Genomic DNA, 19,527 nt, shown 5'->3' on the forward strand with positions numbered 1-19,527 from the left:
GTGGATTTTCCGTTGCCCAATATAGCGTATTACGCCGGTTTACGTTATCGCTGTTGGTGAATGACGCTGCGTCGCCAAATAGAACGCGTGCAAAAAATCTGTCATCGTCCCGTAATCTCTCTTGTGCCCAGTGGCAGAACTGTACACGACGTTCAAAGTCGTCGCCATGCAATTCCTGGTGCATAGAAATATGGTACGGGTGCAATCGATGTGGATGTAGCATTCTCAACACCGACGTTTTTGAGATTCCCGATTCTCGCCCAATTTGTCTGCTACTGATGTGCGGATTAGCCGCGACCGCAGCTGAAGCACCTACTTGGGCATCATCATTTGTTGCATGTTGTGGTTTGACGTTTCACAAGGGGCTGAACACTTCCTGTTTCCTTAAATAACGTAACTATCCGCCGAACGGTCTGGACACTTGGATGATGTCGTCCAGGATACCGAGCAGCATACATAGCACACGCCCGTTGGGCATTTTGATCACAATAGCCATACATCAACACGATATCAACCTTTTCCGCAGTTGGTAAACGGTCCTTTTTAACACGGGTAATGTATCACGAAACAAATACCGTAAGCACTGGCGGAATTTTATGTGATACCACGTACTTATACGTTTGTGACTATTACCGCGCCATCTATCACAAAGCGAAAACAGTGGTCCCACTAAAACATTCATATTTCTTTACGTACTACACGAATATGTAAGAAAAAATGGGGGTTCCTGTTTAGAAAAACGCGGTTGATATATCCGTTTGACCTATGGCAGCGCCATCTAGCGGGGCAACCATAGCGTCATCTGGCTTCCCACTTCAAGCTATACAAGTTTTTTTCTTTGTATTTTTTTCGTTTGACGCTTATTTCGTGAGATATTTGGCCCGGTCACGATCAGTGGGCCACCCTGTATATTATCAAAGGTCTTCACGTTGGCAGTAACAGGTATGTGTCTATATTAAATTATTACCACAAAGTTTTAATCATTCTCTTGCAAATGCCAAAATACACTCTCGGTCGTCTGTAGGCACGACTTCGGCCTGGAATCTCATGGACTGGAGTACAGATGACTTCAGTGATGAGTCCCGCTTCCAACTGAGCCCCGATGGCCAGCAAAGAGGAGTCTGGAGACGCTCCGGACAGCGGCGGGACAGCAGGCTGACTTTGGTTGGCATCCGCGCGCTATTCCAGCACAGCGGTAGGTCGTGAATATTCTACGCCCAGTTTTGTTACCCTTCGTGCCAGTCATTCTCGGCTTCCATTTAAGCACGATAACGCGGGCCCCGCACACGGCGAGAATTTCTACTGGTTGTCTTCGTTCTTTCCAAACCCTACCTTGGACAGTGAGGTCGGCGGATCTCTTTCCCGTTGACAACCTTTGGAGCATTATGGGCAGGACCCTTCGACCAGTTCGGGATTTTGGCGGTCTGATGTCTCAATTGGACAGAATGGGCACGATATCCCTCAGGGGGACGTCAAGCAACTCTATCAATCAATACCGACCCGATTAACTGCTAGCACAAGGGCCAGACGTCTAGCCGGCCGGAGTGGCCGAGTTGTTCTAGGCGCTTCAGTCTGGAACCGCGCGACCGCTACGGTCGCAGTTTCGAATCCTGCCCCGGGCATGCATGTGTTTGATGTCCTTAGGTTAGTTAGGTTTAAGTAGTTCTAAGTTCTAGGCGACTGATGACCTCAGATGTTAAGTCCCATAGTGCTCAGAGCCATTTGAACCATTTAGAACCAGAGGTGGACCAAGACGTTGTTGACTTGTTCAGCTTGTGAAGCTCTTTCTCCGAGTAAATCATCCAGTTTTTTTTGAAATTCTAAGCATTTATTTTTCTGCACATGTATGTCACACCTGCTGATTTCCGTACCATTCGGATAATTCCTTCCGTGTGCACCTTTATTATCGTCTTATAGCGTATTTTGACATCAACAAAAGGAAAACGAGGGTAATGGTATGTAGTCGAATTAAATCAGCTGATGCCGAGGGAATTAGATTAGGAAATGAGACATTTGAAGTAGTGTATGAATTTTGCTATTTGGGGAGCAAAATAAGTGATGATGGTCGAAGTAGAGAGGATATAAAATGTACACTGGTTATGGCAAGGAAAGCGTTTCTGAAGAAAATTTGTTAACATCGTTTATAGATTAAACTGTCAGGAAGTCTTTACTGAAAGTATTTGTATGGAGTGCAGCCATCTATGGAAGTGAAACATGGGCGATAAACAGTTTAGACAAGAAGAGACTAGAAGCTTTCGAGTGGCTCTGAGCACTATGGGAGTTAACATCTGAGGTCATCAGTCCCCTAGAACTTAGAACTACTTAAACCTAACTAACCTGAGGACATCACACATATCCATGCTCGAGGCAGGATTCGAACCTGCGACCGCAGCGGTCGCGCGGTTCTAGACTGAAGCGCCTAGAACCGCTCGGCCCCCACGGCCGGCTAGAAGCTTTCGAAATATATGTGACGCCGCTTCCTTTGGACGCAAAATTGAAAATATAAAATAGTACGCGAAACCCAATAAAAGTCCTAGAATCCAAGATCCAAATTTCAAATCCCACTGGAATAGCATCGCTTGAATAGTAGCAAGTACATACAAAAGAAGTCCAGTATAAACTGAATTAATGTTTTGAAAAGGGAAAGGAAAGAAATAGAATCCATTAGTTTCAAACTAAAATAATAGTAGATCGCAAAGTAGTGTACTTATAGATCACGGAATAGAACGAGTGAACTTAAAGAATACGCTTTGTGAGTACTCTTTGAGGACACTGCGTAATACAGCAGAAAAAAGTCATACATTGTTAATGTGCTGCTAGCGCTTGCTGCATCAGGTCGTGTCTCAACGTATGCTCTTGTACGTAGGGGCGAGGAGATTGTTTTTGTGCATCTTTGGAAATTTTGCGATCTGCTAGGAATCATTAAGCTTGAAACAGGTAGATCAGTAACCTTGAATATATCATTACGTAAAGCCAAGGGGGGGGGGGGGGGGGAAGATCCGAACTTGTCTTAAACTGATTATCCTACAGGGAAGACTGAACTTTACCCCAAAGTAATAGACTGTCAGTAATTTACCGGCTTAGGAAGTGAACATTCGTACAAAAGTCACTTCCTTAATACAATAATAGGACGTGAATAGTATAGAATAAACCAGCATAAAGTGAATTTACCGTGTGACATTTCTTTCAACGCATTTAATATCGTGTATTTATTTGTGCGACGACATAGATTAATAACAGAGCGCAGCATGCATAAATATTCTTTGCCGAGTTAGAAAGTTATTGTACCGATTCGAACTATTAAGCTTACGTAAACTGAAAACTTTAGGGGAGAAACTATTGCCGTACATGGACTGTAGCCATAATTAGTTCAAGCATAGCCATTGGTGTGCAACTACGTGTAGCTGTGCTCTTACGCGTCGGGGAGCATATAATCATCTGAATTGATCACTGATACGCAGTCGGCGTGAATACAGTGCAGCAGGACAGATCTTTTTTATGTAATGTTCCTCATAAGACAGTATTACCGCTAGTTAGTCGGAGCACGAATTTCATCAACGAACATTTCCAACGTATCTTAAGAGGAGCACTCGCAGGTGCTACAGAAGAATGCTGAAGATTAGATGGGTAGATCACGTAACTAATGGAAACGTACCGAATAGAACTGGGGAGAAGAGGAATTTGTGGGAGAACTTGACTAGAAGAAGGGATCTGTTGGTACGACACGTTATGAGGCATCAAGGGATCACCAATTTAGTGTTGGAGGGCAGCGAGGAGGCTAAAAGTCGTAGACGGAGACCAAGAGATGGATACACCAAGCAGACTCAGTAGGATGTAGGTTGCAGTAGTTAGGTTTAAGTAGTTCTAAGTTCTAGGGGACTAATGACCACACATGTTAAGTCCCATAGTGCTCAGAGCCATTTGAACCATTTTGAAATCAGTTGCACGGAAAGATGTAACCGTCCATTTTTGCACGTCCTGTTCGAGTGAAATTGTCGAGATATGGTCTGAAGATGATTGTAACGCCCCAACGACCACCTTAAAGTCAATTAAGAAAGAACATGAAGTAGGGAAAGTTACGACATCTTTGCCGATGAGCTAACTCGAAATAGTTTTGTCAACAACTACATTGTACACCACTGATCATATTTGTTAGCGAAAGAGAAAGAAGAAGCATCGTATTTCAGCAATGGACTAATATCCACGTAACAAATGTGAAATTAATATCTCAAAAGTTAAGTCCAAAGTAATGTCATCAGAGATAACTTTTATGTGGAAGAGAGTTGTAAGCGCAACGAAGAAATTCAATACGCCTACAATGCTCTTCCACAGAAGAAGTCGCTTGCTACAACTCATACAGTGCAAACGCACGTGAGCAGTTCTGACCTGAATTACTGAGATTGCGAATCATGACGACATTGTTTTCGAGTTTAGAAGTGTTTGGTTGCATGACGGGATTCACGGCTAAAGAAACTGATTTTATGAACAGATAGACTCATTAAGCCGTGGACTACGGGTTAATTGAAATCTAATAAAAGAATTAGTGAACATTGGACTTGACTTCAAATTAGTTGGACCTTAAGGAGAAGTGAACATTCTATGAAAGAATACACGCCATTACTCTTGAGTAGGACAAAGTAGACGACATCATGAAGATAAAACAATTACGCTAATGTGTTGAGTTGTGTTAATTGCCAAGAAACTATACCTCAATCGGAGTGACTTAACTATTCCGTGTGCGTGTGGTGCGGGAGTTATAAGTATTTAGTGACAGAATAACAATAAACTGTTCGTTACCAGTTAAATACCCGGTGTGGACTACATCATTAAATAGTTTGATAAATGACTAAATCAACGACCACTCATGAAAGACTATTTCATTGAAGTGCAAATATTCATGTCATTAGTTGAGAAGTGAACTTTGAAATAATTTCGTATTACGACGCAATCTTACAAAGACTGAATCAAAGAGTATCTCTGGATCTCGCTGCATACCAGCACAGCAATTCCATGGCAACGAGACAACAGCGTAAGAAAAAACTGTCAACTAAAATATTTTCTCGCAATTAGTGGTGTGTGCTATGCGAACGAGAGATGAATTAATGACTACTTCAAATTCGGGCAATTAACAATACAATACAGGGCTATTACAGATGATTGAAGCGATTTCATAATTTCACTGTAGCTCCATTCATTGACATATGGTCACGACACACAAAAGATACGTAGAAAGACACATAAAGTTTTGCTCGGCTGAAGCCGCACTTCAGATTTCTGCCGCCAGAGCGCTCGAGAGCGCAGTGAGACAAAATTGCGACAGGAGCCGAGAAAGCGTATGTCGTGCTTGAAATGCACTCACATCAGTCAGTCATAACAGTGCAACGACATTTCAGGACGAAGTTCAACAAAGATCCACTAACTGCTAACTCCATACGGCGATGGTATGCGCAGATTAAAGCTTCAGGATGCCTCTGTAAGGGGAAATCAACGGGTCGGCCTGCAGTGAGCGAAGAAACGGTTGAACGCGTGCGGGCAAGTTCCACGCGTAGCCCGCGGAAGTCGACGAATAAAGCAAGCAGGGAGCTAAACGTACCACAGCCGACGGTTTGGAAAATCTTACGGAAAAGGCTAAAGCAGAAGCCTTACCGTTTACAATTGATACAAGCCCTGACACCCAATGACAAAGTCAAACGCTTTGAATTTTCGGCGCGGTTGCAACAGCTCATGGAAGAGGATGCGTTCAGTGCGAAACATGTTTTCAGTGATGAAGCAACATTTTTTCTTAATGGTGAAGTGAACAGACACAATGTGCGAATCTGGGCGGTAGAGAATCCTCACGCATTCGTGTAGCAAATTCGCAATTCACCAAAAGTTAATGTGTTTTGTGCAATCTCACGGTTTAAAGTTTACGGCCCCTTTTTCTTCTGCGAAAAAAACGTTACAGGACACGTGTATCTGGACATGCTGGAAAATGGGCTCATGCCACAACTGGAGACCGACAGCGCCGACTTCATCTTTCAACAGGATGGTGCTCCACCGCACTTCCATCATGATGTTCGGCATTTCCTAAACAGGAGATTGGAAAACCGATGGATCGGTCGTGGTGGAGATCATGATCAGCAATTCATGTCATGGCCTCCACGCTCTCCCGACTTAACCCCATGCGATTTCTTTCTGTGGGGTTATGTGAAAGATTCAGTGTTTAAACCTCCTCTACCAAGAAACGTGCCAGAACTGCGAGCTCGCATCAACGATGCTTTCGAACTCATTGATGGGGACATGCTGCGCCGAGTGTGGGAGGAACTTGATTATCGGCTTGATGTCTGCCGAATCACTAAAGGGGCACATATCGAACATTTGTGAATGCCTAAAAAAACTTTTTGAGTTTTTGTATGTGTGTGCAAAGCATTGTGAAAATATCTCAAATAATAAAGTTATTGCAGAGCTGTGAAATCGCTTCAATCATTTGTAATAACCCTGTATTAATATAAAAAGCATCAATTATACGAGTTCGCATAAGTGGAAACGCTGCGGACTTGTAATTGAGACACAACGACTACGCGAGGAACGCCTTTTCGGAAGTTTTTCAGGTTTCTTTCTCCCGTTAATCTACGGGGACTGACGTTATATCGCACCGTGTCTCTAGTCCGCCGCGAGAGCTGTGGCAGTAGCAGATCTACGGTGTCGACTACATCAGCACGCGGTTGGAGTCCGGGGGCACGCGCCACACTGTGCACCGTCTGCACAGTAATCGCGAAGATGCAGATGTAGATGTAATTGTAGACGAGAGCCTTTCATCTTCGGAGAGCTTGCGACGCTTCCAGTAGAGGTAATATCCAGCAAAGTGGCGGGGTCCTTAAGTGCCAGCAGCCCTGCGGTCGCTTCGGCCGAGATATCAGTCAGTCGTGGCTGCTGCGACGGCTTTGATCTGAATTTGTACACACGGCGGCCGGCGCCTGGATGGAGTGGACGAGTGACGGCGGCGCGGTCCCCACCAGCTGTCTGTCATCCCGCGCACAGAGGCGCCGCGGAGCCGCACGCTGCGTCACTCAGCAGCGGCGCGGGGGATCGGCAATAAACACGGGCCAGACCGGCGCCGAGCAAAATGGCACATGCGAGCATCTTATTTTCCTTTTCCCGTGTGAGCTCCTGCTGTCCCATCAGCGGGGATGCTGGGCAGGTGGGCCCATCAACATGTCGACACTGCTGACACTGAACAGGGGCCGCCGTCAATTACGCGCCTCCACCCACTAATATTTCTCCCTCTGCTCATTAATGTGACAGCGGGAAGATTACTTGAGTATCAGCTGGTAACCGAACGCAGGTACAACGGTGACTTCCACACCTAAGTGGAGACTGCGGTAGTAGCTTTTCTCAGTTAAGGTCGCGCCCGTAATACTTGTACACTGGATGTATTGTATATCATCGGGCGTTACCTGTTCACGATCGCTTTCTTTAAATACGTGATCAGCGTCTTACTAGATTCCTCAAAATTCCGGAAGTTGTTAACCATCTAAGATACTGACTGAACACGTGTAAAGGGCCGGAAAATCTACGGAGGCCGGCCGGGGTTGCCGTGCGGTTCTAGGCGCAGCGACCGCTACGGTCGCAGGTTCGAATCCTGCCTCGGGCATGGATGTGTGTGATGTCCTTAGGTCAGTTAGGTTTAATTGGTTCTAAGTTCTAGGCTCTAGGCGACTAATGACATCAGAACTTAAGTCGCGTAGTAAAAAAAAACTACGGAACTTTTTTGTTCTACATTATATCCTCCTGTCTCTTACTTAAGAATAAACTTTATTTACAGCAAAGCTGAAACTATGTATGTTCGGGTCAGGGTTTTATTTGAAAATTGTTGATTTATAACGTGAAACAGACGGATGTTGTAATAAAAACGCAATTTACTAAAAAAAGGGTAAAATATTTTTGAAAAAGGAAATAAAAATACGTATCTAACATACCACATATAACTTTCGTAACATATATTTCAGTTATTTATAGGCGCTCGGGATTAGCCGAGTGGTCTGAGGCGCTGCAGTCGTGGACTGTGCGGCTGTTCCCGGCGGAGGTTCGAGTCCACCCTCGGGCATAGGTGTGTGTGTTTCTCCTTAGGATAATGTGGGTTAAGTAGTGTGTCAGCTTAGGGACTGATGACATTAACATTTAAGTCCCCTAAGATGTAACACACATTTTCTTCAGTTATTCATAAACAACCTTCGCATTTATCAATAAGCACAGGAAACTGTCCCCTTAGATCATGATGGAGAACGTTCTATAGTATAAAAAATAAGTATTTATATATGTTACGGGCCACTGTAGACGGTTGATAAATAAAAGAAGGGAAACTCGTATGACAAAAAACAAACTGCCTTTCATTTAGTTGCGTAGATGGAACCTGTGCCCATCATCCGTAAAGAAAACCGAAACTACTACTAACAGAAACTAGAAGAGACAGAAGCAGACTTCACAAGGAACAAAACGAGGAATTTCTACAGGGCGTTCTGAGAAAACATGATGAAATACCAAGAACCGAACCTCTGCTTTAGGAAACCGGACGGCACATTAGAGACCAATACCAGGAACAACTGTAACCTCCTAGCGAAGTACTTCGAGAAACTCCTAAACGCAGAAATTGGACACAGAGGAACCATCACCAAACCCAGATAGCGAACCGCCATTGATAGAAGAAGTAAGAGAAATCATCAAGAACCTCAAGAACAATAGAACACTAGAAGAGGATGGAGCTATCGCGGAATTCTAGAAGATACATGACCCGGATCTCACAGGAGACATACACAACATCATGAAACAGATATGGGAAACAGAACAGAAACCGAAAGAATGGCGCACAGCGCTGATACACCCTTTACGCAAGAAAGGGGGTAAGTCGGACCCAAACAACTATAGGGGCATGTCACTGTTACCCGTCAGATATAAGATACCTTCGAAAGCACTGAGAAATAGATTAGACAAAGACCACCTGATTGCCGAATACCAAGCTGAGTTTCGTGAATACAGGTCATGAGCTGAACAGTTATAGTACCTTAATATGTCAACCGTGAAAGCTAAACATACATTCTCGCTGACTTCTAGTTAGATCTGCTTGAGCTCTTCAACCTGGCACTGCGTAACTAGATGTAGCTCTTATACAGGGTGGTCCATTGATTGTGACCGGGCTAAATATGTCACGAAATAAGAGTCAAATGAAAAAACTATGAAGAACAAAAGTTGTCTATGTTCTAAGGGGAAACCAGATGGCGCTATGGTTGGCCCGGTAGATGGCACTGCCATAGACCAAACGGATATCAACTGCGTTCTTCTAAACAGGAACCCCCATTTTTATTACATATTCGTGTAGTACGTAAATTTATGTAGATACTAGCGGCCGTTAAATACGCAGTTTGCAACTGATGCCGGGTGACCTTTTTATCCGTTTTTAACCCCGACGCAAACAGAGGGTAGTTACAGGTCTAACGGGTGTGTCTGTGTATCTGTCTATGGTATCGTAGCTCCCACAGGAAAGGCACGATTTTAATGCACTTTTTATTTGAAAGCTATTTTAATCAGGATGGTTCTTAGCAATGTTCCATGTAAGCCTATTCAGCCGTTCAAATCTCATCATCTAAATTAAGTAAAAATGTTTCCACTTGATATACACTACGTAATATACAGGATGGTCCATTGATAGTGACCTGGCTCAATATCTCACGAAATAAGCATCAAACGAAAAAACTGCAAAGAACGAAACTGGTCTAGCTTGAAGGGGGAAACCAGATGGCGCTATGGTTGGTCCTCTCGATGGCGCTGCCATATGTCAAACGGATATCAACTGCGTTTTTAAAAATAGGAACCCCAATTTTTTTATTACGTATTCGTGTAGTGATTAAAGAAATATGAATGTTTTAGTTGGACCACTTTTTTCGCTTTGTGATAGATGGCACTGTAATAGTCACAAAAATATGGCTCACAATTTTAGACGAACAGGTTTCTTAAACGAACAAGTTTTTTAAATTAAAATACAGAACGTAGGTACGTTTGAACATTTTATTTCGGTTGTTCCAATGTGATACCTTTGTGAACTTACCATTTCTGAGAACGCATGCTGTTACAGCGTGATTATCTGTAAATACCAATTTAATGCAGCAAATGCTCAAAATGATGTGCGTCAACCTCAATGCATTTGGCAATACGTGTAATGAAATTCCTCTCAAGAGGGAGTAGTTCGCCTTCCGTAATGTTCGCACATGCATCGACAATGCGCTGACGCATGTTGTCAGGCGTTGTCGGTGGATCACGATAGCAAATATCCTTCAACTTTCCTCACAGAAAGACATCCGAGGACGTCAGACCCGGTGAACGTGCGGGCCATGGTATGGTGCTTCGACGACCCATCCACCTGTCATGAAATATGCTATTCAATACCGCTTCAACCGTACGCGAGCTATGTGCCGGACAGCCATCACGTTGGAAGTACTTCGCCATTCTGTCATGCAGTGAAACATCTTTAAAACCCATACTTGGGCATCATCATTTGTTGCCGGTCGTGGTTGACGTTTCACATGTGGTTGAACACTTCCAGTTTCCTTAAATAACGTAACTATCCGGTGAACGGTCGGGACACTTGGATGATGTCGTGCAGGATACGAGCAGCATACATAGCACACGCCCGCTGGGCATTTTGATCGTAATATCCATACATCAACACGATATCGACCTTTTCCGCAACTAAATGGTTCAATTGGCTCTGAGCACTATGCGACTCAACTTCTGAGGTCATCAGTCCCCTAGAACGTAGAACTACTTAAGCCTAACTAACCTAAGGACATCACACACATCCATGCCCGACGCGGGATTCGAACCTGCGACCGTAGCAGTCCAGCGGTTCCAGACTGTAGCGCCTAGAACCGCTCGGCTTGCCGCAACTGGTAAACGGTCTATTTTAACACGGGTAATGTATCACGAAGCAAATACCGTCCGCAATGGCGAATGTTACGTGATACCACGTACTTACACGTTTGTGACTATTACAGCTCCATCTATCACAAAGCGAAGAAAGTGATCCAACTAAAACATTCATATTTCTTTAATCACTACACGAATACGCAATAAAAAATGGGGTTCCTATTTTAAAAAACGCAGTTGATATCCGTCTGACCTATGGCAGTGCCATCTAGAGGGCCAACCATAGCGCTATCTGGTTTCGCTTCAAGCTAGACGAGTTTCGTTCTTTGCAGTTTGTTCGTTTGATGCTTATTTCCTGAGATATTGAGCCAGGTCACTATCAATGGACCACCCTGTATATTACGTAGCGTATATCAAGTGGAAACATTTTTACTTAATTTAGCTGATGAGATTTGAACGGCTGAATAGGCTTACATGGAACATTGCTAAGAACCATCCTGATTAAAATAGCTTTCAAATAAAAAAAACTGCATTAAAATCGTACCTATCCTGTGGGAGCTACGATACCATAGACAGATACACAGACACACCCGTTAGACTTGTAACTACCCTCTGTTTGCGTCGGGGTTAAAAACGGATAAAAAAGGTCACCCGGCATCAGTTGCAAACTGCGTATCTAACGGCCGCTAGTATCTACATAAATTTCCTTTTCACAGTTTCACATAAATACTGATCGAATTTGAAAATTACAATGCTGTCATAATGCACTCATCAAGAGGTATGATCTTCCGTTAAATGTTGAACGCAACACGTGAAGTATTAAGTTCTAAGCTATGTACGAATCTTGATGCAGCGTAAGTTACAGCAGCGCAAAGTACCCACACTATAATCATCAAGTATTTGGGAACGAGAGCAGTTAGCGATTTCCAACAAACTTTAAACGTAATTTGAAAACTTTTTCTCGTCTGCAGCCCTACATAACGAAGAAAGTAAAACAGTTTGTCGCTTAGTAATTGTTCGTCGTTCACGCGGCAGCAATAACACGACGTTGTAGTTTATCATTTCTTTACTACCGACATTATTCGCTACCCATTTTGTAGACAACATACTCCAACGAAGATACACATACTCTAATGAAGATACCTACAAAACATTTTATATATGGGAGTTCGATTGTTTGAAGAATCGTCGGGGTTGCGGGTATTTATGGTTACAAATTGAAAAGCCATTTTTGGCGGGAACTTCGTAATACAAAGGTGTACCAGGAGAAATGGTTAATATTCAAGGATGTGACAGGAAGGTCATTTGAAGCAAAGTAATTCATATGGTCGTATGCTCTTTTCCAAATGGTTTCCTATCTAGAACACAATGAACATTCGGTTTTCGACTAGTTTCGTACACGTGTGAGTCTTACCCACGTAAACTCTTTGACGTCTTATTTTAGCCCAACCTACTTCGTTGTTCTCATCCTTTTTTGCCCGGGATGTCTTCCTCTCATGAAACATCTGTTGAACGCGAAGTTGTCCACGGCGTGTTTTGAGTGAAGTAGTCCGAGGGATTGAGAGTGCCTGAAAGAAGGATCGGTTAACTGTGTTTGTACACACGCCGGCTGAAATGCTATGCATCTACACTAATGAAGAATATGCAGGTATGATGTATGTTTACAGCTTCTGCAATTGTACTGCTTTTGGTGCTGTCGTTAAAGAATACCTTAGTGTCCGTGTTTTCTGACACGTCGAATGTTTGATCGTAGACTGTTTACCAGAGTTTTTAGCACACTGCGTGACACGGGTATTCTTCCATGTTCCCATTTTTCTTCTGAACCTCTAGTTCAACACATGTTCGGGAACAGCAACACTTTGTTGAGATGATGTGGCGGGTCCTACTACCAGCTCACGATGACGTGTACGATAAAGCTTACAGGAGAATGTATTGAAAATCCATATTATCCAATTTATACTTCGTAAAATGCAGTTAGTAATGTTTACTGAATGTTGTAGATGTGTATATTTGGAGACCGACAAAGTATTGAATAATGCAGAAACTACATAACTCTGTGCATTAAATATGTTCTATCACGGGAGCATTCGGAATAGGCAATGTGTCCATATGAAGTTTTTTGCTTCAAATGATCGTTCCTGTCTTATCGCTGAATACTGTCCACTCCTGCCGGCCGGTGTGTCTGAGCGGTTCTGGGCGCTACAGTCTGGAACCGCGTGACCGCTACGGTGGCAGGTTCGAATCCTGTCTCGGGCATGGATGTGTGTGATGTCCTTAGGTTGGTTAGGTTTAAGTAGTTCTAAGTTCTAGGGGACTGATGACCTCAGCAGTTAAGTCCCATAGTGCTCAGAGCCATTTGAACCATTTTGTCCACTCCTCCAGGGACACTGTGTACCTGGATATTATTTAATGGTACTTAAGGAGCTGTTCTGCTACGAGGGACTGATGTTCATGTTGATAATAACATTCTTGATACACTGGAACAAGGTAGTGGATAGAAATATCAGCGTATAAGTACGGGCGCCCACTGGCCCAGCAGCAGATACACTATAGCACCAAAGAAACTGCTTTCGGCATGTGTATTCAAACATAGGGATATATAAACAGGCAGAATACGGCGCTGCGATCGGAAACGCCTATATAAGGCAATGAGTGCGTGGTGCAGGTGTTAGATCGGTTACAACTGCTACAATGGCAGATTATCAAATATTTAAGTGAGTTTATCAAGATTTAAATGAGTCTGAACGTGGTGTTACAGTCGGCGCACGAGCGATGGGACACTTCATTTCCAAGGTAGCGATGAAGTGGGGATTTTCCCACGAATACCAGGAATCCTGTAAAATATCAAATCTCCGACATCGCTGCGGCCGGAAAAAGATCCTGCTAGATTGGGACCAACAACGGCTGAAGAGAATCGTTCAACGTGACAGAAGTGCAACCCTGCCGCAAATTGCTGCTGATTTCAGTGGTGGGCCATCAACAGGTGTCACCGTGCGAACCATTCAACGAAGCATTATCGATATTAGCTTTCGGAGGCGAAGGTCCGCTCGTGTCCCTTGATGACTACACCACACAAAGCTTTACCCCTCGCCTGGGCCACTCATCACCGACGTTGGACTGTTGATAACTGGCAAGATGTTGCCTCGTCGGACGAGTTTCGTTTCAAATTGTGTCGAGTGGACGGACGTGCACTAATATGGAGACGACCTCATGAATCCATGGACCCTGCATATCAGCAGGGGACACTTCAAGCTGGTTCAGGTTCGGTAATGGTGTGGGGCGTGTGCAGTTGGAGTGATATGGGTCCACTGATACGTCTAGATACGACTCTGACAGGTGACACTTAGGTAAGCATCCTGTCTGATCACCTGCATCCATTCACGTCCATTGTGCATTCCGACGGGCTTGGGCAATTCGAACAGGATAATGCGACACCCCACGCGTCCAGAACTGCTACAGAATGGCTCCAAGAACACTTTTCTGTGTTTAAACACTTCCGCTGCCCGCCAAACTCCCCAGACATGAACATTACGGAGCACATCTGGCGTGCCTTGGAACGTGCTGTTCAGAGGAGATCTCCCCTTCTCGTAGATTTATGGACAGCCCTGCGTGATTCATGGTGTCAGTTCCCTCCAGCACGAATTCAAACATTAGTCGAGTCCATGCCACGTCGCATTTCTGCATGCTCGCGGGGGCCCTAGGTAGGTGTACCAGTTTCCTTGGCTCTTGAGTGTAAAACGCCCTGGTGGAAGTCCGCTTGCTGCAGCGTCCGTGGCGTTTGCCTGAATAACAACATGAGGACGCAGTCATACACTCCTGGAAATGGAAAAAAGAACACATTGACACCGGTGTGTCAGACCCACCATACTTGCTCCGGACACTGCGAGAGGGCTGTACAAGCAATGATCACACGCACGGCACAGCGGACACACCAGGAACCGCGGTGTTGGCCGTCGAATGGCGCTAGCTGCGCAGCATTTGTGCACCGCCGCCGTCAGTGTCAGCCAGTTTGCCGTGGCATACGGAGCTCCATCGCAGTCTTTAACACTGGTAGCATGCCGCGACAGCGTGGACGTGAACCGTATGTGCAGTTGACGGACTTTGAGCGAGGGCGTATAGTGGGCATGCGGGAGGCCGGGTGGACGTACCGCCGAATTGCTCAACACGTGGGGCGTGAGGTCTCCACAGTACATCGATGTTGTCGCCAGTGGTCGGCGGAAGGTGCACGTGCCCGTCGACCTGGGACCGGACCGCAGCGACGCACGGATGCACGCCAAGACCGTAGGATCCTACGCAGTGCCGTAGGGGACCGCACCGCCACTTCCCAGCGAATTAGGGACACTGTTGCTCCTGGGGTATCGGCGAGGACCATTCGGAACCGTCTCCATGAAGCTGGGCTACGGTCCCGCACACCGTTAGGCCGTCTTCCGCTCACGCCCCAACATCGTGCAGCCCGCCTCCAGTGGTGTCGCGACAGGCGTGAATGGAGGGACGAATGGAGACGTGTCGTCTTCAGCGATGAGAGTCGCTTCTGCCTTGGTGCCAATGATGGTCGTATGCGTGTTTGGCGCCGTGCAGGTGAGCGCCACAATCAGGACTGCATACGACCGAGGCACACAGGGCCAACACCCGGCATCATCGTGTGGGGAGTGATCTCCTACACTGGCCGTACACCACTGGTGATCGTCGAGGGGACACTGAATAGTGCACGGTACATCCAAACCGTCATCGAACCCATCGTTCAACCATTCCTAGACCGGCAAGGGAACTTGCTGTTCCAACAGGACAATGCACGTCCGCATGTATCCCGTGCCACCCAACGCGCTCTAGAAGGTGTAAGTCAACTACCCTGGCCAGCAAGATCTCCGGATCTGTCCCCCATTGAGCATGTTTGGGACTGGATGAAGCGTCGTCTCACGCGGTCTGCACGTCCAGCACGAACGCTGGTCCAACTGAGGCGCCAGGTGGAAATGGCATGGCAAGCCGTTCCACAGGACTACATCCAGCATCTCTACGATCGTCTCCATGGGAGAATAGCAGCCTGCATTGCTGCGAAAGGTGGATATACACTGTACTAGTGCCGACATTGTGCATGCTCTGTTGCCTGTGTCTATGTGCCTGTGGTTCTGTCAGTGTGATCATGTGATGTATCTGACCCCAGGAATGTGTCTATAAAGTTTCCCCTTCCTGGGACAATGAATTCGCGGTGTTCTTATTTCAATTTCCAGGAGTGTATAATCGATAAAGGTTTAACTCACAAGGACGCAACAGACACCAGAAACCTGCGCATTTTTATTCTCTCAGTAACTGAGTTCCTGCTTCTTCACATAAGGAGGCCTTGACCTCTTACCTTTGGGATGCATCTGTACTCCTCCAGAAACGGGGAATGTTTCTGTGCCATTTAGGAAGATTATAAGCTCGCTGACGTTCGCAGTCCTTCCAAGGAAAAGTGGAAGGGGCGTACTCTTGTGTCTCGCGCAACACGTGAAAAACACGAGTGCCTCCGGGCGCTTCCGCCCCTGGAACAATCCGGCAGACCTCTGCGGAGAGAACCGAGCGGCTGACTGTCGCCGTAAACGCCTCGCGGCCCCGCTCGGTAACTAACTAGCCGCGGGACGGGACGGCGCGCCGCCCCGTGTCATCTCCAGCCCGTCGGGCGGCCCCTCCTCAAAAAACTCTCGTTCCTCCTCAAAGAGCGCCGGCCCGCCGTCCGATTAAGCGGCCATTATGTCCGCCTAATGCCCGTCGTCAGCGTATGAGAAACGGAATGAGAGAGGAAACAGCTGGCAGCGGGTTATAACCAGCTCCTGCCAGCTGAGTGAGGGGGGCGTGTCCCAGGCTGCTCTCACTACCGGATGGACACGTTTCTCTCTCAACTTATTTACGCCAGCATCCACAGCATCTACTGTGAAATTGTCTTCTGACTGGTTTGATGTGGCCCGTCACAAACCCTCTCTTGTTTCAACCTCTTCATCTTAGAGTAGCACTTGCTACCTATGACCTCAATTACTTGCTGGATATATTCCAATTTCTGTTTGTTCTTGCAACTTCTACTCTCGACAGCTTTCTCTAGTACAGGGTGACACACGGGAAACGGACAGTTTTTAATGAAATAATACTCAGCCAACTGTAAAATTAATGCACGTTTATTTACACAGAATAAAAGCTCATTATTTGCCATTTTAGTTAACAAAGTTATTTCTGAACAATAATGTCTTCAAGGAGATGTCCATCATTTCGAATGCAGGACTCAAGTCTCTTCTCAAAATCCTCCATCACGCGGACTAAAATATCTGCAGGGATGGGAGCAATTTCTTGAATGAACCATCCTGGCAGATTAAAACTGTGTACCGGGCCGAGACTCGAACTCGGGGCCTTTGCCTTTCCCGGGAAAGTGCTCTACCAGCTGAGCTACCCAAGCACGACTCACGCCCCGTCCTCACAGCTTTACTTCTGCCAGTATCTCGTCTCCTACCTTCCAAACTTTACAGAAGCTCTCCTGCGAACCCTGCAGAACTAGCACTCCTGAAAGAAAGGATACTGCGGAGACATGGCTTAGCCACAGCCTGGGGGATGTTTCCACAATGAGATTTTCACTCTGCAGTGGAGTGTGCGCTCATATGAAACTTCCTGGCAGATTAAAACTGTGTGCCAGACCGAGACTCGAACTCGGGACCTTTGCCTTTCGTGGGCAAGTGCTCTACCAACTGAGCTACCCAAGCATGACTCACGCCCCGTCCTCACAGCTCTCGGTCCGGCACACAGTTTTAATCTGCCAGGAAGTTTCATATCAGCGCACACTCCGCTGCAGAGTGAAAATCTCATTCTGGAATTTCTTGAATGTTTGCATTCTTCAACACGTCCATATTTCGTGGTTTGTGGTTATAGACACAGTTCTTAAGGTACCCCCGCGGAAAAAATTCACATACTGACAAGTCGGGAGACCTGCTAGGCCAAGGAACATTGCCAAAACGTGAGATAATTCGGCCAGGAAACATGCGTCTAAGAAGGCATTGAAGTGTTTGCGGTGTGCGATGTTGCCCCATCCTGCTGGAACCAAACGCGTTGTAAAGGGATTCGTCGTCTTCTTAGTTCCGGTTTCAAGAATGTTTCAAGCAAACGAATGTAACGAACCGAATTAACAGCATATGTGGCCCCGTTCTCTTAAAAAAAATAAGGTCCAATAATGCCAACAGAGCCAAGAGCACACCACACTGTTACTTTTTCTGAGTGTAGAGGACAGTGATGGATAAGGTGCGGATGCTCTGGAGCCCAGTGACGTAGGTTTTGCTTATTCATGGTCCCGATTAAATGAAAATGAGCTTCATCGCTCATCAATAAAATTTCATTTTCATTCGATCCCAAAATCACTTCCATTCTCTAAGCGAAGTCTTCTCGTACAGAAAAATCAGTTTCCTTAAGTTTTTGGACAGTGAGCATTTTGTAGGGATGGAATTTTAATTCTTTATGCAAAATTCGTCTAACTGATTCACGGCTGATTCGTAACTCACTAGCTTGACGTCTAGCTGACCGTCCTGGGGTTCTGACTGCCGCTTGCCTTACGCTTTCAACATTTTCTGGTGTCGTTACTCTGCGTCTCGGGCCAGGATGCTTCTTATCCAGTATGTATCCATTTTTTCTGAAGTTTTCCACCCATCTGAGGATTGTGGTACGGCTCAGAACAGCTCCATGTCGACCGACGTTAAACTGTGCACGAAACAATCGCTGCATAGCAAAACAGACTCACCACTTTTCACGAAACTGTCATAGACAAACACTCGATGTTGCAAGTCCCACTGCTCCATGGTGACTGAGTCAATGAAATGGCGTCTTGTGTGGATCAGAACTATCCCCACCACGACCACCTCCCACCGCCGCGCCCTCAGTACTACGCAGTTCACAAACCGTCCGTCTCCCGTGTGTCACCCTGTATTATTGAAACTGTTATGATTGGAATAAAGAAGACCGCTGCGACTGTTAGAATTCTTTATTGGAGAACACGATCGGGTTAGCAAATTAAATTTGCATCTGCAGGTGCTTCACTGTATACGAAGAGAGAAAAGAACGTATCATTTAGCATGCCCAGAAACGGAAAAAATAAAAGTGATAAGGTCTGTGTCTACCTACAGTCAAAAGATTAGACGTTCTGTTTAAACCGGATAAAGCCATTCCTAACATTTAAATCGAGGTGTTTGAAACTTCTGACTCACGAATGTGCGAGCGTCTGTGATAAAATGTTTTGGGGCCGAGGCCATCCCGAACCTAAAAACGAACCCAGTAGAAACACTGTAATTCTGTCAGAGACAGCAAAGGACTTGGAAGAGCAGTTGAACGGAATGGACAGTGTCTTGAAAGGAGGATATAAGATGAACATCAACAAAAGCAAAACGAGGATAATGGAATGTACTCGAATTAAGTGGGGTGATGCTGAGGGAATTAGATTAGGAAATGAGACACTTAAAGTAGTAAATGAGTTTTGCTATTTGGGGAGCAAAATAACTGATGATGGTCGAAGTAGAGAGGATATAAAATGTAGACTGACAATGGCAAGGAAAGCGTTTCTGAAGAAGAGAAATTTGTTAACATCGAGTATAGATTTAAGTGTCAGGAAGTCGTTTCTGAAAGTAT

Source organism: Schistocerca cancellata, chromosome 9 (genome assembly GCF_023864275.1).
Source record: "Schistocerca cancellata isolate TAMUIC-IGC-003103 chromosome 9, iqSchCanc2.1, whole genome shotgun sequence".
Classification (NCBI taxonomy): domain Eukaryota; kingdom Metazoa; phylum Arthropoda; class Insecta; order Orthoptera; family Acrididae; genus Schistocerca; species Schistocerca cancellata.